This window comes from Crocodylus siamensis, chromosome 9 (genome assembly GCF_052110815.1).
Source record: "Crocodylus siamensis isolate JL-2025a chromosome 9, ASM5211081v1, whole genome shotgun sequence".
NCBI lineage: Eukaryota > Metazoa > Chordata > Crocodylia > Crocodylidae > Crocodylus > Crocodylus siamensis.
This window is the reverse complement of record NC_143403.1, coordinates 62,866,776-62,887,187: the sequence shown is the minus strand read 5'-3', so window position 1 is coordinate 62,887,187 and position 20,412 is coordinate 62,866,776.

The window sequence follows — 20,412 nt, the reverse complement described above, 5'->3', positions numbered from 1 at the left end:
AAGGGGCAAATGCCATCCTGTGGATGAAAGAGGGCAGTATGGGCCCAAATGTGACTATCAAGTAAACACACAGACCAAGAACTATTCATCACAAAAAACTGCAAACAAATCCCCCTGTGACACGCATCTTCATCTTCCTTATGCGAATGCATGGTTTACTTTAAGCAGATGAACAGTCCCAGGACTTGGCCTATGCTTCAGCAAGACTTGTCCTATGCTTAAAGTTCAGCACGTGTGAAGTGCTTGCAGGCTCAGGGCATCACTGTGCTCTCTGTGGCCATTGATCAGGAACACTAACTTTACAAGACACTAGATGGGCCAGCTTCCTAACTTGTCTAAACTAGCAGATCCACTGACCTCACTGGAACCATAGAAATGAACACTGGATGAGGGTTTGAGATTTTCTGCCCAGAAGACACGAATATCTTTCCCATCTCCTAGCTACTGTAGCAGGACACCAGGATGTACCTGCTCTTTTAAGCGAGCAAGCAACCTGCGAGGCTGCTTGTAGGTGGCAGAGGGGAGCTAATGAGAGACTCACCTGATGGGAAGAGGGCTTGGGCTGAAGCTACATAAGCCCAGAGCCTGCCCCTGTCAGGTAGTCTCTCCTCAACAGCCATGAAGTAAGGAGCTCCTGGCTGCACGGCTCCTGAAAGGACCTGGATGTTGCTGGACAGCTCTGCAGGCCTGGGAACAGAGGTAAGTCCCCTAGATTTCCTAGGGCATCAGGGCTGGAAGGGACCTCGGGAGATCATCGAGTCCAGCCCCCTGCCCAAAGGGCAGGAAGTCAGCTGCGGTCATAGGATCCCCAAGCTGAGAAAGACTGGGTTGACAGGCAAGTACCCTTTGTTCATGCTAAACCCCTAGAGCAGCATTTCTCAACCCATGGGTCATGACCCAAAAGCGGGTTGCAAGAATATTTCAGAGGGTCACAAGCGAGTCCCAGGAAATTGTGCAAAAGCATGGGTTTCCCCTTGCCGGCTAGCAGCAGTCCAACCTGCAAGGGGCTGCTTGGAGTATGGCCAGCACAGCCAGGCAGGGTCACGGGAGCCGGACGAAGGTAAGTGCACGCGGAGCAGGGTTGGAGGGCCAGGGCTTGGGGCCTGTTGGGCTGGGGGGCAGTGTGTGCATGCATGTGTTGAGGAGATGGGTGCGTGGCGGAGGCAGGTGCCTGCTGGTACTGGGGAAAAGGTGGCTGGGTGCCGAGGCTGTGGCAGGGCAGGGGAGACACTGTGGGCTGAGCGCCAGCAGGGCCAGAGCGGTGTGGGTTAGGACAAGCCATCAATCTTTGCAAATGGGTACGAAAAAGGATGAGAACCACTGCCCTAGAGGGCTTGAGGTGCCTGCCAGAGTGCTGAGATGCTTCTTGTTTGAGTTGCACCAGTAGTTTAGTCTTGTGTCCTGCTGGTGCAGGCTTAAGGCCTGTTTAGAGAATCGGTAACCTAGGAGCCCTCAGACTGAGGGTGGGGACCAGTGAGGGGTCCAGGGGCCTAGAAAAAGGCTGAGACCCAAACCGGAAGAACCGAGAGCCCGGAGGAGGGGCTGTGTACAGAATCAGAGGTCCGAGAGCCCAGAGGAAGGGCTGAGACGGGATCAGGCATCCGAGAAGTCAGGGGGACACCGAGCAAGGGACCAGAGGGGCTGAGGGCCAAGGTGACTGAGTGTATAAATGTTCACATCAGTGAGAGAACATCTGCGAGGCTTGGGATGTGGTGTAGGAGAGGAAAAGGAGCCACACATCAGGCTGAGAAGGACCTATCAGGTCTGAGGGCCTCAGGAGAGATCCTTATTGGGATCGGGGCTCTAAGGTCTGTTGGCAGCATCCCCAGATCAACCTGTAATATTAAGAACAAGTCATGGCAAGCGAGCAATCCAGAGAGAGCGAGTTTGAGCTAGGCAAGAGCCGCAAGGCCACTAGGGGGCATCACAGCCACCCAACACCCTTTGCTGACATAGTACAACCCCTTCTGGCGGGACTCCCTTGCAACACAGATTAGATCAACAGTAGCAGACCACCATCTCCTGCAATCCAGGGATTTAAAATGGGACATTCTGAACCTCCAGGTCAGCTGGAAAATTAGCGTTTGTCACGTAGCCAAATGAAATGAGCTCTTCTAATCAACTGTGTGGAGCAACACCGAGCCAGGTTGTTGTAGTGCAAATCCAGCAGATGTGCAGTGTAATTCAAAGCCACCACTGAACTTCAGAAACTAACTGAGCAAGGCAGCATCTCAGGAATTTAAAGTGCACAAGAACAAGGAACAGTGGATAGGATTAGGCAGGTAACACAAGCAAACACATTCTCTCAAACACACCCACGTTCACGGCCCGTTCTGACTGCAGAATAAGCACAATTGTAGCCTGTAGTTCAAACAATCATCCAGTATTTACCTTACACCAGCACAAAGAGACCCTAGCCAATTAGAACTCATTATGCTAGATGTTGTAGGTATGTGTATTATCTATTATGTGTGTAGTAGGAGACAGTCCCAGGCTCCAATGGCTTGCAATGCAAGTGGGGTAAAAAAAAAAAAAAATGGCAAAGGAAGGATTATTGTATTCCCATATGCAGATGGGGTGAAAGAAGAGAGATAAAGTGATTTCACTAGATTACATAGGAAGTCCAAGTGTGGGAAAGATGCTGCTGTCTGTTGTATGATCCCACTGACTCCAACGAAGGGGACTCGTGGCTGGATACAGTTCACACAATCCGAAGAAATGATCCAATGGCCTAATTCTGCTCTTGCCTCTATCCATTTCATTCCCTTGGCTTAAACAAAGTATATATAAAAAGATGGAAAACAATGGGTAGGAAATGCTAATAGAGTAAAAGCAAAATGTGGAGCTCACAAAGTAACAGACTGGATCCTCTCAAAAGGAGAACGGGATTTAAAGAATGGCAAAAGCCCCTTAGCTGGTTAATTAAATACCTTGTCTCTTTGTATCTTTGCTCTCACATACATTCAGACTCGCAGCTGCAGGAGATAAACAACACTCCATTTCTTTCAACTGAAGATGACCCGAAAATATAGGTTTCCTATCCGGAGCCTCATTCCTCACTGCTTTTGTTGCTGCAGATCATTGAAAAGGACCCTCGAAGAAAAGAGCTCAGTAGTTAATGGATTTACAGCTTGAGTTTCACCTAAATAAAATACTGCTCGATGTGACAGCCTCAGTTTCTAATGCAACTGAGGAATGTGTTGACTTCCAGTTTTACAAGTCAGAAGAAGAGCTGGAGCGAGGAGCATGTTTTACTATTGGAAGCTTGCATTTTCATTGCACTTGGATGGTGATGTGGGTAAGGCACCTGTATAAGCAGGGAAGTGGAAGTAAGAGCCAGCCTCCACCCTAAAATTCTTCTGCTCCTTGCTTGAACACTCCCACCCCAAAGAAAGTGGGGTGGAGATGGATGAAGCCTGGCTCCTTACGCCAGTGAAATGCAGCAGAAGCAAAGGGGATGGGGTAGTAATTGAACGCTGGTCTAGGCTGGTGCAGTGGTTCTCAACCTTTCCCATACTGAACATCCCCTTCTACAAGCCAGTAAGGACCCCATTCCCCACAGCAATATGAAGAGGCTGCAGGGGCAATGATGCCCAAGCTGAGGAGTCCCCAAAACTAGCGCATTCCCTCTGAAGCAAGAAGAAAGTGTGTGCACAGTGCCCCCTGCCTCTATTGCTGGGTAAAGCATCACCCAGTGCTGAGAGCTGTGCCTAAAGGAACAAAACCCTGGGTTAGCAGTTTGTACCATGCTGTGGGGTCAGAAAGAGCAAGCAAAATACTCCCTGTATTCAAGGATCACCAAATACAGGTGAAGGAGCAGCAAATCCCAGAGCAGCGGGATGCATCTGCTGAAATGGCCAGCTGTGAAACGCTTCGCTCTGAAAACTGTTGACAGGTTTAAACACCACTGCAGCTAGCATCGACTTCAGAGGATCTGGGGCAGGTCACAACTCCCTTAGGGCCTCTGGCCTAGATCTTGAGTTGCAAGTGTTGAGCCTCAGGGCAGGAGGGGGGTGCTGCCAAGGGGTTTGTTACCTCCAGTTGCACATATCCCAGCCCTGAACCGGCTGGGTACTGGGCCAGTCCCTGGGCACAAAACTATAGCAGCCTTCCAATCACTTATTTACACTGACTGCCACTTTCTCCAGAGGGCCATTTCAGTAACCTGGAGCTGCCGGGACTTAAGGAAACCTCCTTCTGCTTGTACTAGTGACTGGGAATGCTATTATGGCAGCTCTGGGCCACCTGATGGTCACCCAACACAGGGAAAAGGCTTCTATGGCCAAAGATGCTGACTGCATGGCAACTTTGCCCCACTCACCAGTGCAGCACATGGTTGCTGTAAAGCAGAGTAAGATAGGTGGAGGCATCAGAAGATTCCTGTTTGACGCAAAAGTCTTTGGGTGTTCAGCCATGAGCTGGGACAGGGGATGATGCTCATCAAGCCATGCTCTGCTCACCTCTCTGCATTTTTATTTTAATTGAGAAGTTGCCTGCAGAAAGCTCTTGCCAACTGCATGGCCATTTCCAAGCTCATTAGCATACATCATGATAATATGACTTTGGCAGAGAAAAAGCCTCCTGATTAACGTGTCTTTACAGGAGCCCTTTCACCTCCCTGGAACATTTTGCTCACAGTGTTAACCATCCATTTGTAGTTTCCCAATAAAAGTTATCAGCTGCGTCAATACTGCCAGCCCCACAGGGACAACCTCTCCAGCCCTTGTTCTAAGTAGCACAGAGGCTTGGAAACCAGGACAAACAGGATTCTTGGCCACACTGAAAGCCTTTTTGCTGTTGACAGCTCAGAGCCTCTTCCCAGGCTCCTGATCCTGTCTCCCTCCTGTACCCACACATGCCCGGCAGCTGTGCACCTATCTTGTTACAGCTCTAAGAGAATGGCTTCAGAAAGCATCAACCATGGGAATATTTCCTGGGCTTGGTTTAGTTACAATCAGGGTTTCCCCCTCCACATGTGTAACTGTAGAAAAGTCTAGTGTGTTTTATCAAGCATGGGGGTGAGGTGGAAATAATAGATTATTTTGCCTCTGCTGCTGATGGAAGCAACATGAAACTGCAAAAAAAGTTATCCATATGGCTGTGAATTAACATAAAACAAAACCTAGGCAAGACTGTAAATGCTGAAGACAGTGTTTATACCATTTGTACTGCTCCCTGTGAAACAGAACTGCTAGGCATTCACATACCTGGCAAACATATGCAGACAGATAAATTGGATATACTGCCAATATGGGGAAAGGGCTGTCTCTGTATGAGGCAAAGACGGCCAAATTAAAGAATAAAGAAGCCATGAGCAATTTATACATGGTGTACTTTGCCCCCCGGGCAGGGTTAGACCTTATTTAGTCTGTCCTGAGTGCACCTCTTCAGCCCTTGCTTACTGCACATGTTCCAGGCGAAACCCAATGGTCCAATCACTCTTAGGCTGAGTCTCTGAGCTGCAGACTCACTGTTACCCAGCTGTGCTAACCCAACCAGCCCAATTATGCTCAACAGTGCAAGTTAAGCAGTTTCACTCTGGAGACCTATGACTAGCAAGATGGTTAAAGCAACCCAAAACATTTCCTTCCAAACAAGTCATTACCTACTCATTATCGTGGCCCAAAGCTCAAAACATAAAAAGCAAAGGGTACAACACAGCAAAGCTCTACAAACATTTCAGCCTGCCCAGGTCCCCTGGGCAATGAGATGCCAATGGCTCCTAATATAGCATCTCACCCCGCTTCCTCTCTCTCTCCTTTCTAACCTGTCATTTCTTTCTCACATTCACCACTGATTTTTGGCCATTCATTTAATCCAAACTGTTTTTACAAGGCTTGAGTCCACTAAAATATAATTATATAATATTTAGAAAGTTCTCTTAGATCCCTGGGATGAGTAAGCCATTGTTATCCAGGAATCACGTGAGGGGTACTATCCAAGCTACTGATCTACAAACTCCTCTCTCCCAAATGTTTCACTCTGCTGGTTTGGTTCCCTTAACGACAGTTTTAATCTTACTCCACTGCAAGTAGCATCTCATAAATGAAGACAAAGACACACATGCTATACTCAGTCATGACAGGTTCCAGAATATCACCCAGTTACTCCTATATCAAGCCCATGTTTGGTTACAACGTACCTTCCAGAAATGCACGTAGTCTTGATCAGAAGGCTTTAAGAGACAGAAAATCCTCCACTTCCTTTGGAAAAGACTGTTCACCAATCCTGAAACAGATTAGAAAAGATATGAACCTACAGTCAACTTCACACAAAGCACAACACTTTCCACTACTCAGGTAAGCTACTGCACCCATCCATATTCAGTTCGATTGGCCTCTATAGTCAGGCAGCTGTGGCAGGGCACCGGTCGTGCCTGCCACTTTAAGGGCCTGGAGCTGGCAGCCACCAGGTGCCTGACGAGGGCGGCCATTTTGGAATCGGGGCTGCCCACATAAGCAGGGCAGTTCGGCTCTTAGAGGCTAGGCAACAACCCGCCTGGCCGGAGGGCTGCTGTTATCTTCCAGAGGTAAGGGAGGAGCTGTAGGGGGCGGATAGGAGGCTCCTGGCCCTGGGTACAACCTAAAACTGCACCCTGCCAGGAGTGGGTGGCGCGGGAGCAGGGGAGGAAAGGAGCCGCAGATAGCGCCCCCTGCCATAGGGGCAGAAATGGGCAGCCTCCCACTACTTAACATCTGTTAATTAATTAGAACATCAAGGCGTGGCGGGCGAGAACGTGGGCGGTTAGCCCAGGAACAGGTGGGCAGGCCCCTTGTTACAGCAGTCCTTCCAGGTTTCACAGGCTCTGTGTTCGAAGGGCAGGTTACACTAGACCTTCCCCATCAACACAGATGATATTTTCACCCTAACAACATCTCTATTATGAACATTTTGAAACATCTCTATACTGAGCAGCTATCTGAAAAGAAAAGAGGGATTTACTGGAGATGTTCAATATTCAAAAAACTTGGAGACACAAAACTGGCATATTTCCTGGACATGTGGATTCCCCGCCCCCCAGCCATTTCTAGCCTTATCAAAGTATTTTAATTTTTATGGAGGCAGCTTAAACCAATCATTATTTTTATCCTACAAAAACCTTATTTTGTAAATTAAACAAGATTGTGTACCGTCTACAACAATATTTTGTAAAACTAAAAAAGCCACAGAAGCTCTACTGAAACAAACCATAATAAAGGAAACACGGCTCTTCATTTACTTCAGAAATTTTTTTGGAGGAAAATAGTTATCATTTGCCAAGCAACTCCAGGATTTAGCTAACTTCCCTGTGATTCAGTTTATTCATCACCTGTTAAACTGGTATTTTACTAATAATCAATGGACCTAAGTGACATAGCTACCATACGGTTACATGAAGTAATGCTTATAAAGTACTAGGACAGTTTCAGTCTTTATAGAAGTACAGTTAATAACTAACTATTATTATCTATCATTTGTGTTACTATAGTACCTGTGTTCCCCTAGTCACGGTCAAAAAGATGCTCCATGCCCCCAGAAGCTTGAGGCTGGTATAATACCCAAGAAAGAGATAGACAAGGAATATAAGGAGACTATTAACAAGCATGATATGCAGGGTTTCTGAAGTGCACCCAGGGCTTCACGACTGCCAGGATTTTATAGGCATCTGGCAGAGGTAAGTTGTGGTAGCATTCGAGTCATGAGCCATGAGTTTCCAGGAAAATGCAGCAAGTAAGGATTTGGGAGGCTGATAACTTTTAATGGCCCAGCTCATTTTTCAGTCGTTATGAGGACAAACTCCCGAACACGAGGGACAGCAGGGGAGAAAGCAGGAAAGCGGGTGTTTGAAAACCTCTAGTACATGGGGAAGGCTGATATCAAGTAGGAGGCAGGAGTCTCTGTTTCAGCAATGAATGGAGATGATGGGTAGGTAGCTGAAGGACTTTGGAAGTAAAAAGCAGCTAATGTATAAAAATGACAGAAATCGAGGAAGCAGTGGAAAGGAAGCAAAGGGAAAACCATGTGGGCCAAGTGACAGGCTAGAAAGATTAACAAGAAGAACTAAATATTGCCGCCCTGTCCTTAGTAGCACCTTCAATCCTCAAGGAACCTGCTGAAATGAGCAGGAAGTCACAGATTAATATGCCACTACACAGCGTACATGATGGTGGCAGAAGCCCACCTTCAATGGAGACGGTTTTGCTTGCTTGTGCCTTGTTTGCCTGTAACTTTATCCCCTTGAACGCGGTGCAGCCGAGGAAGAAGTCACTCGCTCTGCTGTTCAGAGTCCAGTTGACACAACCCACCTCCCGGCACCCAGCCCTTCCTTACTTTCAGTTCATGCACACTTGTGTTTCCCACCTGCTCCCAGGCGGCTTTTGCTCCCTCCGACTTCCCCATGCCGCTCTGAATTTTATATCTCAATCATGTCCTCCCTTAATCTCCTGTCTTCTAATGAATTCAAGCCTAATTTTCCTAACCTCTCCACACAGCTATAAACCCCTGAGACCTTTTATCATACTAGTTACCCTCTTCTGCGCCTTTTCTAATTCCTCAATATGCTTTCTGTAATAAGAACAAACCGCTAGAGGCAAAAGCCTCTTTCCTGGCAAGTGGAAAGAGATTTATTAGAAAGAACAGAAGAATGCTAATACCTCTGCCTTTCCTCTACCTTTTTGTGACAGGCACCAAGTGACACCCATTTGCAGCACGGCTGGCTCCTGAAGAATCAATCCTGTAACGATGACAAAAATGCCGCACTGTGGAAAAGAAGCAACTAATCTATAGGGAGGGTTCAGTCTTTATTCCTGATCTTTTCACACCATGTGAAAGATCTTGTGGTCAGCTCTTATTTCAGGTAAGATAGCTGTACAAATCTCATCGGAGCAAGGATTTCCCCCCACACAAGGAACTGGGGCAGGACGTGCTTCCCTCAAACTTGTCTCAGGTTTTACCGAGAGGGGGCTTGTTTAGGAGATAAGCATGGAAGTGGGAGTTAGGCGGTGGTACAAACCTTGGGTTTGTTCTCTGCAAAGTCTGAATTTGACTCCAAAAAACATATTTTACCCCATAGCCATTTGATCCTTAACCTCTCTACTGAGTTGGGGTGGGGTTTATTGCTTCCAAATTAATTTTTTTGGGAGGGGAAGGGAGGGAGGGCATGGGGGAGAGGGTGTTTTGTTGTACTTTCTTATTTTAGTATTTTCTTCACAGCAGTTTAGGGCTGGGAGGAACCGCATGAGATCATTGGGTGCAGCCCCCCTGCTCTGGGCAGGAAAGCCTGCTGGGGTCAGATAACCCCACCAAGGTGTGCGTCCGGTCTCCTTTCTTCTGTTTCTATAATTTTACTTTGCTTTGCCTTGTCTTTCAATTGTAAGCCACCCTAAGCCTTTTTTGGCAAGGGCTGCATATAAATCTAACCAGTAAATAGACCCATAAAATGGTTGTTTTGTTGTGGAAGTTTTTCCCCACGCTATGGATAATTAGGCCAGGGAACTCACTGCCACTTGTTCCCCTCAATTCAAAACAGGATAGGACCCGCAGACAGATAACGCGACTATTGGGGATTACACTTGTTAGTGCTAACGACATCCTAGAAGAGATCTTGCATCCCTTCTGACCTTCAAGCCAACCTATATCTATCAGAGATTGGGATAAGATTATGCCACAGCTGCCTCCTGGACACCTTCCTCTGAAGCACTGTCAGGGACAGGATACCAGCATTGATCAGAAACATGCCCCGATCGAGTCTGATGACTCTTGTGATACTGATAAGTGACTCCTTTGCACAAGTACCTCAACAGCAGCCAGATGCCAGGGATCTTGACTGAATTTTTATGCAGTCAGAAACTCCATATTCTATTAAATAATCCTCCAAGACATCCAGTAACTACTTCTTAGCGAGCATTTTATTTCCTCTCTTAAGGTCCAAATCAGAAAATCCAGTGTGTAACCTGTACCTCAAACACATAGCCCTACAGTCTTTAAAATGGGGACAAGAGTCCCCTACCTCGTAGAAGTGCCCCAAGATAATAAAAGCTATTCATGACTGGGAGGCACTAAGGAAGTGCAGTGATAAGGGCTATATAAGCACCTAGGTAGTGGTCATTTGTCAGCCTGCTGTCTGATCTGATATTGAGAGAGATCAAGAAGAAGAGGAGCCCGTGAAAGCAGCAAATGGGACCTGGGTATTGTTAATATAGGCTGGGGGGGGGGGATGCTGTACCCAGCTCCACTGAGGCACATCCAGGAAGCACTCCTGGTTGCTCAGTGCACTGTGTAGCAGCTGCCCTCGAATGCGAGCGAGACTTATGCCGGGCTCTAATAAATTCTATCAGCAAAGTATATTATAAAAGTGCTGTTTTCACATCTTCCAATAAAACCGTACAACACCTTTAATCGGGGTTTTTTGCTTTTTATTGCCAGAACACTGTTTATGATCACAGGATGTTCTCCGTGGTACTTTTGTGCCTCCATTAGAATACAGTGGGTAGCCGTACGTAGCTTGCAAAACCATGTCTCCCTCTCCACCCAGACCGAGGCTTGCATTACCAAAAACACTTGCATAAACTAAATGGCAGGAGGCCTGAAATAACCCCGTAGAGATGAGAGAGAAGCAAAATCCAGGACGACCCCAATTTTTCCTCAATTATGAGAAATGTTCCATCTGTCCCATAAATCTGTAATAGGCTGAAGTGGTATTAAAAGATCCTGAACAGAGAAACTCCGAATCTGGGTTTTGACCTTAACTGTTCCACTTGCATCCATTTCTGTTGCAACAAATTGCCACAGATGGAAATAAAGCAGCATGAAAAGCATTCGTAGCTGCAAATTGCCAGGCTATTCCTGCCTAGCAAATGCTTATGGGGTGGGGCCTAGCAAAGTTATCCTAGTTAGTCATTAGTGCTTTCGGTTCACCCTCCTGTCTAGCTGTGGAGTATTCAGTCTCTAAAAGTGAAGCCAAACCTGCCAAGAACCCTGCATCTTCCACAACACTCTCCTGCTTGTTACTGCTGCAGCAGATCCTTGCCCACTCAGTACAGTATTATGCATTGAGAGAGAGGAAATGAATGGGCTTTGCAGGTAAAACCCCAACCTCTTTCCAGGCCCGACCTCTGTGTCTCCACTCCGGACTGGGCACAGGGTCCCTTGGCTTTATCACAATCAGAAGATTTATGGATCCATTTGTTTCAGCTCTGAAAATGCCTGACCAAATTCACCTGAACGGTCTCCTCTTATCTGCACTTCGAAGTTGCATGGAGAGCAGAGGAGCAAGCCTGAGATGGCCTGCAGAGCTCCTGGAGGAGAATTTGACTGTGACCATGCAACCATGCAGAGCATTTGCTTTATTTCCCCGCCCCCGGTAAAACCCTGGCCTTTCGCTTTCCGTGCAAAGAGCAGTCCCAACAGTGCTTTCAGCAGCTTCATTTGCTGAAGTACGTTCTTCGGTAGTCTGAGAGGACACGAGATGAAACATCGGGGAATCTTTACGGAGTAATTGATTCCATTACATTTCATGAGATTTCTACATTCCACTTAATTTGAGAGGGGATAAAACAAAGATACTGTCTCTTTCGTGAAGCTATGGAGCGAAAAACCAAATGTGCCTTTAACTGAGCAGCAGAAATTAGTCTCTTCTTATTAAATCATACTTAACAAATTACAGTGGTGACACAAGTTAATTGCAGAGTTATCTGGAGAATAGTCGAGTTATCGTGAGTCCCTGTGTAATTAGTACTGGACCACAATTTCTAAGAGTTACCAAAATGCCATATGATAAACGTGTGTGATAAACTGGCACATGTGCAGTTATCAGCCATCGTTTGTGCGACGGTGGTGCTTAGTGACATACTGGGGATCTTGGGCGAGCTGCTGAACTTCCATACAACCACACAACACAACTGCCTCAGTCTTTGCTGCTGCAGCTATTTCACTTTGTATGAAATATTTGAAATAGGGGCTGCAACCTTGATATCCTACTTCCCAGAGAAGCATCCTGACCACTGGGCTACAGAGTCACACTCTCTCTCTCCCTGTGCGTGTCCCCAAATCTTTACATTTTCTGTGCAAAGCAAGACACCTTTTAGAGGACAGATGGAAAGCAATCCACCCCAAAATACCAAGTTGCACTATAGTTAGTGTATGCTTCTGGGAGCTGGAAAAACATGGACTCAAATCGCTTCAGACAGAAGAGGGATTTGAACCTGGACCTCCTATACCTGGGTGAATGCTTTAACGACTGGGGTAGTGAGTGCAGGGGGCGGCAGCAGCACCTCTTCCTCTGCCGCGTGACTCTTACAGCTTTCCAGGATGTCTTTTAGATATTTCTGCAGTTTCAAGACAGCTAAATAAATAAATAAATAAATACAAAAAAATAAAATAAAATCACACTTTTCAGTGAATAATCTATTTCACCAGAAAAATGTGGCTAGCTCTCACTGTGATTTAGCAGCAGGCATAGGAGACACTGTGCTTCCTTAACCTCGATAAGCCTTTAATTCAGGAACTTATTAGTTATGAATTAACAATAAACAGGTAGTGGCGAGTCTCAGAAAGGAACTGGAAGGGCTAGGCCTGCCCTGCCCGCAGGAATTAAGTGTTGAGGGCAGACAGGAAATGCAGCGACCAAACTATTTTCCACATACAATTCACTACAGGCAGAAATTTGAAAAGTGGAGAGGGGTAGGAGGCTTGCAAGTGCACTCGGGGGACCGCGCTATGTATCGCAGGACTATGGCAGTCAGGGGATTCTCAGAAGGGTTAGAGGAACAAGGCGGGGTGATCAGCAAAAAAACAGCATGGGAGCCAGAGAAGAGCAGAGCTACGTGAGCTGCGGCAAAGACAAGCTAGACGGAGGAACCGTGTTGAATGTAGCTCCTTCACGTGCGCGGCACAGGAATGCTCCAAAGGGAGACACAAGAATTTCAATGTCTTTAGCCTATTGATTCGAGTTCCCTTTCATCTCTCCTTGTTTGTCAACTGCTTTAAAAAGTCACTCTGACATTTGTGGATCCTTACATCTGTACGTAGCCAAAGCCCACTTACCCTCTTCTTCCATCTTGCCTCCCGTAGACTGTGGCCACTGCCCATCACCTTCTGACAAACCCTGGGACCTCTTCATCCTGCTACAAAGCTTTCCCACCTCTTTTAAGTTCAAAACCCTCCCTGGCTCTCCCAGACACATCCCATCACAACTTTGGTGCTATCCAAAGCTGTACATGGTAGCCAGTAGACCCCGACAGAAGAGACCTAGCACTGACATGCCTTAGAGAGATCAGTTTGCTTCTAACCAGCAAAGCGCCAAGCATGGACCATCAGATATAAATGCTAAAACCCTGCCATTTTCACCAACAGCATCACCCAAACACACATTCAGATAATCTCTGCTGATGTGATAGGGGAAGTAGCGTAGAAAAGTAAGAATCCAGAGACCCAGTAAGTCACAATTCTGAGACCCAGAACAAAGACAAGGGCTGATACCTAGCACAATGAGCAGCAAGACTACAGGATTGTCAAAGATCTGACAGTTCCAGGTCTAGGGAGTGGGAAAACAATGGCTTGAATTAAGACTTGCAGGGCTTCTCTAAACTTGACCCCTGTTTCAAAGAAGACGACAAAACGCACTAATATGCCCAGCCAATGAAAAGGGTTTGGATTACCAACCGTAGGCCACAGTAATGGATAAAAGGATCTCTTACCCTCTTGATGGCATCCTTCTAACCCACAAACTTTATACTGATCTGTATTCAACTTTCACTGACAAAGGTGCAGAACTGGAAGCAACAAGTATTCATACAATGGGGAAGGGAAAATTTTAGCCAAGGTCAACTGGACAGATTTCTGTTTTTACCAGAAACACCATGGGGTATCTAATCCCAGGTCAGAACAGGCATGCGGCCTCGTGATATCATCTTTGTGCTTTTTGCCTACTATTTCTCATTGGAGATAATTACTGCTGTTCGTAGTCTTGTACTGGCATGGGAGTGTTAGCTGTCACTGAAAGATTTAATTCCGTTTTTGGCAACAACCCACAGAGCATTTTGCGGTACTACCTCATTAAGGTGCTTTACAGGGAATCAGTCCTACATTGTAATTGCATTTTGCTTTTGAAGAAGACCCATTTCTGTAAAAGTTCAGGCTGAACATCTGCCAAGCCAAATTTTGCTGTTTGGTCCTTTTGTTTTTCAGCTTTGAACCATCCCCAAGTACCTTACTTACATCTTGACATTTACAAGATCTATAGACATTGTGTTCAGTACCTCTTGGCAGAAACACTGCATTATTCACTGTGCCAGATATCACTTTTGGTGATAGCTCAGAGCAAGGGGAAATGCTCATGCCAGGCAGCATGACCTGCCCATAGAGAAGAACGATGTATTTCCCATGTATTCATTAGACAATACATGAAATACATTGCACATGCATTAAAAGGGAACAGTCACTTATGCAGAAAACAAGGCCTTAAGTTTAGACCTCGTATGCAGGGACCCCTCAGAGGCATGAATTAAAAAAACAACTAGCTTCTTCCTGAGCGAGTTCATTTGGCAGAGATACTTTTTTGCTTGTGTTCCTCACCTCACTGAAGCCTACGGACCCCTCTCATTAACGTTGTCTTTGTACATGTCAGAGGCAACTGGCTGGTAGTAGAGAATCCGTAGAGGATACTTCTTCAAATAAAAATCTGAGTTGTAAGTGACAATTGGGAAGCTGACTATGGACACTGATATAGGCACTTCCATGCAATGACAAGTTCAGTTTTTGCCATGTACTTCAAGGGTAAAACTACTCAGATAGATGTGCTGTGCTGGCCCCTATGGCTATGTCCACATGAGCATGGCCATGCAGTATGTGCAGCAAGTCAGGCAAGTGTGCCTCTCTCACATGCCACACATTCAGCTGTTCTCCATGCTGCAAGGTAGGAGTGTGGGGCAGGGAACTGGGGGCTTGATCCCGGGAGAGCCTAGGATAAAGGTAAAAAAAAAAAAAAAAAAAAAAAGCAGAGCAGTGCATGCAGGGCCAGAGCGTCCTAGCTAAAATCAGAGCAGCCTGGCCAGCCAGGCTCCGAGTAGCAGGACCGCTGCTGCTGCAGCTCCAGGAGGCCCCCAGGACCCCAAGTAAGGCTGCTGGGGCCATCCCAGTGCTGGCCCCAGACTGTACCACCAGAGGGTGTGTTGTGCAGGCCTTCCCCAGGGACAAGGTATGCCACTGCTTCTTGTCCCTGGGGAAGGAAACGTCCACGCTCATGTGGACGTGGCCTATGAGCACAAAGTCTGCCCAATGGCTTGTGTTGGCTTGAGTTGCCCCAAGCGTCTTTGCTACCTGGCATACACACTCTAAATGCAAGAAGCCACACCATGTAATCAATCAACTACCTGAAGAGAAGTCAATCATCATGGTGCCCTGTGACCAGTGGGGTCCCCCAAGGCTCTGTCCTTGGACCCATGTTGTTCAACATCTTCATTAATGATGTGGGCATTGGAGTCAGAAGGGGACTGGCCAAGTTTGCTGATGACACCAACATTTGGGGCAAAGCATCCACACCTGAAGGCAGGAGGGCGATCCAGGCTGACCTGGAGAGACTCAGCAAATGGGCGGACGAGAACCTGATGGTGTTTAACACTGAAAAATGCAAGGTTCTCCATCTTAGGAAGAAAAACCTGCAGCATCCTTACAGGCTCGGCAATGCTACTCTGGCTAGCACTACGGAAGAAAGAGACTTGGGGGTCATCATTGACCACAAGATGAACATGAGCCTGCAGTGCGATGCTGCGGCTAGTAAAGTGACCTAAACGCTGGCTTGCATCCATAGATGTTTCTCCAGCAAATCCCGGGGCGTCATTCTCCCCTTGTACTCAGCCTTGGTGGGGCCTCAGCTGGAGTACTGTGTCCAGTTTTGGGCTCCACAATTCGAAAAGGATGTGGAGAAGCTTGAGAGAGTCCAGAGGAGAGCCCGTGCATGATCAGAGGTCAGGAAAACAGACCTTACAACGATAGGCTGAGAGCCATGAGGCTCTTTAGCCTGGAAAAGCACAGGCTCAGGGGTGATCTGATGGCCACCTATAAGTTTCTCAGGGGTGACCACCAGGATCTGGGGGAACATTTGTTCACAAGAGCGCCCCAAGGGATGACGAAGTCAAACAGTTATAAACTACTGCAAGACCGCTTCAGGCTGGACATAAGGAAGAATTTCTTTACTGTCTGAGCCCCCAAGGTCTGGAATAGCCTGCCATCGGAGGGGGTTCAAGCATCTACATTGAACACCTTCAAGAGTTAATTGGATGTTTATCTTGCTCGGATCCTGTGACCCCAGCTGACTTCCTGCCCTTCATGAGGCAGGCTGGACTCGATGATCTTCCGAGGTCCCTTCCAGCCCTAATGTCTATGAAATCTATGAAAAAATGGGCTGCACTGTTCTCAGGTGACGGCAGGTGACAGAACAAGGAGCGATGGTCTCAAGTTGCAGAAAGAGAAATTTAGGTTGGATACTAGGAAAACCTCTCTCACTGGGAGGGTAGTAAAACCCTGGAACAGGTTACCCGGAGGGGTGGTGGAATCTCCATCCTTGGAGGTTTTTAAGACCAAACTAAACAAAGCCTTGGCGGAGATGATCTAGTTGGCGCTGGTCCTGCTTTGAGCAGGGGGTTGGACTAAATGACCTCCTGAGGTTCCTTTCAAACCTAATTTTCTATGATTCTATGCCCAAAGCTGCCCTGCTTCAGCTTGTGCCAACAGCTTCCCATGGAGCCCCAGGTAGATTCTGGGGTTTGTTCTAGTCATTCATTGCCAAGCTCCTGGCATAGATAGGCCAAGCTCCAGTTTATCCTAAATGAAACCAGGGAAAGCTGCACAAGTAGAAAATTTACAATTTAGAGGTAAGCACAGCTTTAAGGGGGGCTGGAAAACAACAGCTGGATGGTAGATCTCTATGTCAGATTAGTGTCTCTGGGGAAGATGGCATTGGAAGAGCCCTCTGCCCTTCTCAGCTGGTAGGTTCTTGCCACTCACAAATGTCAGACAGGGAACCTACACAGGTCAATACAATGCACAATTTCTTGTACAACCAGGAATGTACCTAGCCTGCATCTTCAGGAATATCCTTAATTTTTGTTGCTGCTAGTGTATGAGAGAATTAAAACAGGGAGATCCTTACTCTCCTCTTTGATCCCCAACGTTGTTTGCAGACACGTTGCAATTTACTCTATCTAGACAATTAAACCTACATTTTTCAGCAGCACTTTCCAGTTCTGTTGAACTTACAGAATAACACCATTGCAACTGATTTTCTGAGAGGTTTAAAAACACCTCCTGTTTTTTATAACAGTAGCCACTCAGGTCAGCAAACACTGACAAGAGCCATATGATGGGGGTACCTTCATAAACTGGACCCATGTCAGGTGATGGAGATCAGGAAATAAGCTTCATTCATCTTCCAGCATCCCTGTGCATTACACCTTTGCTGTAGCCTATATGTAGGTTATTTCCTGTCTGGCAGTGAGAAAACACTCAGTAGCCTCCCATTTCTGAAAATATACCATCCCTTCCCTTGGGATAACAGCCTTCAAAACATAAGAATTTCTGTCAATTTTAAAAGATTAAATTTTCAACCTAAACTATATGACAGCACTCCTTGAAATGTTTTTGACAATATATTTTGAAAATGGATACTGGCCGTTTGTCATGATAGTTAAATATCATACAACAAATCAATGAATTCAACTTCACCAAGAAAATAGGATTTTCTTTCTTTAACTCTGATTGCTAAGTATGCAAATGAAATGATCTGTGCTTTGTTGTGGATTTTAAATGGCACCTTCTCAATTGCACTGCTCTGTTTATCTTGAAGAAGTTAGTAACTAAACAGTATGCCCCAATTCTATAGGCGAGGACATCACAGAGGAGTTAAAGATCCATTTAGGTTTTATCTACCACCATGGAACAGCATTTTTCACTCCTATTCAATATAGTGCTTAGGAAGTTAGTCCACCAGTTCATCTACACTCCATCTGGTTTCATAGACTGCTGTGTTCCCTCGGTACCTAGTAAAGCTCAGGGAACTGAGCAGTGAATGGACTGTGTTGCTTTAAACAGTGCAGAAAAAAACCCCAAATAACAATAAGTTACGTGCATTTAAGTTTACCCTCTGCAGTGTAATGTAAAGGAAAAGAAAAAGGGGTGAGTAGGTTTATGATGCAGGGCTTGAAATGTTGCATTTGTAGTCCTTTTACTATACCGGCTCAAAGACACTTTATTGTTGCCTTTAAAGAGGAATTATAATACCCTTAAGTACCACTGTCAGTGCAGATCACTGAGACTCCTCTCTCAGCATTTGGCCCTTTATTCAATAGGGCTATGCTAACCAGGCAATCGGGGGACATGCCACCTACAGTGTAATGAACAGACTATACTGTCGTTTCATTATGGAGCGCAGAGGAAGGTGTTTTGACAAATGATGGCAGACTGCATTGATGGCTGCTTTGATGGAAGCCTGTCTTGGTAAATGGAGTATCTTTCTGTACAGTGAAAATAATGAGATCCCTAGTGTAGGCCCAGCTATTTTTAAGAAACTATTTCCTTTCTACACCAGGGTTATCAGGCAACTCATGCCAACCCTTTCGAATATGGCTTGGGGTGAAATGAATAGATGGAAATGTGTGGTGGCCTGCTTTCAGTATTATGAATAATGATTTGTATTAGGCTGAGGAGCCAAATTGGAGGGTTGAATTGCTCTTAACACTCATCTGTGAATTTTACTTTTTGATCAGCAAATTCTTTACTGACAGCGCACAGACATTGCCCCACATTACTCCTTCTGCACAGTCAGTCTGACACACAAGATCTGTCCCCTTGGCTGCTTCTCTTTCAATATTCAGATGCAATCTGATCCTTTGGGTCTAGGAGACCGCCCGGTCCTGACCCACACCTCAAACCTGGGTTCTTTCAAGAAGCCTTCACTTTGTTCACTAAGTTATAAACTGCTCCCTCAGACTCCCAATGTCCTGCCCCCATGCCAGTCCTTCTGCTCTGTACCCAAAGATCCAAGCAGTTCCTTCTCCCAAGCCTGACGACACCCACAGTCCATCTCAGGCTATCCCCGTCCTAGACCCTCCTCACTTCTCCAATAACCTTTTCAAGGAAGGAACTGGCAGCTCTTCTCTTTCAAGAGTTTCTGTAAAGAGATTCCCAAGCCAGTCCTGCTTCCGCACAGGCCTATCCTAAGGGGAGCAACAGGTCCTGCATTCATTTTCTCCATGGTACTGGCTAGTGTTGTGTCTTTCCTGAGAGCATCTCATAGAAATTGTACCGCTGAACAAGCGAGCACCCCAGCTGGCATCCTGAAATGAAGGCCCATGTTAGAGGTTCAACCGCAAGTAAAAGTCCCAAAAACTAAAGCGCTCTTAACCTAATGGGGAGTGGGGGGAAGAAACGACAAGCACTGCAGGCTACGTCAAATTTACCTAGGCCCCAGAGGAGGAATATTCAAACTGTAACCATTCAGGAAAACGGTCATAATAAACCGTTAGGAAAAAAATGTCTCCATTCAGAGGAAAAAAATGCTTCAAAATCAGTAGGAGAGCGAAAAATAAGCATAGCAATCTTAAATAACGGTGTGAAGGAAACAATTTCCAGTGATAGCGCATTACTGATTAAATCACTACAATTAATAAATACTACTAAAGTTAAAGCAAAAAATAGAAAAATCAAACACTGAATAATTCTCCCTACATTTTCAAAGAGATGAAATGGGCGTTATTCCTTGCTTTATGTCTAATAATGACACTGCACATACACACACGCATGGCGCCAATATACATGCCCGATGTCTGCTCCAATGCCTGCTAATTAGCATATGTTGGAGCACACTCAATTAATCGAGTCTGCGGGAGCACTAATTAGCAGGGTCCAGCAGCTTCCACATCACATGTATTCAGCATCCCCACATTTCAAAACAGTGGTGAGAGCACTTTAAAGCTCGTTTGATGAGCTTTAGTTAAAGATGCTGAATACACATGACGCTGCAGGCGCTTTAATCAGAGTGGCTCTCAGAGCTGCTCTAATTAAAGCACCCTTCCCCATCCCCATGCGTAAGGAGGGTAAAGATGTGTAAAGACGACCACACACTCTCATCTGGTGAAAGTCAGCATAGCACCAACACGAGAAAGGAAACAACAGAATGGAGAATCTGACCCTTAAATCTAAAAGGAAATGGTCCTTTCCTTTCCTCCGTGCATCATTCATGAACCTGTCCTGACTTATGCAAATATATCCATTATTTGTGAGTATTTGCCAAACAGTTTGGCTGAGTCATTTTCAGACTCTGGGTGGCTCACTAGACCGCTCACCGCCACAGTTCACAGTTTAAGGTGTGTAATTCAGTCACAGTTTTTAACTTCTGCTCCCTGATTGAACACCAGGAACCTTTTAACAGGCAGTAGA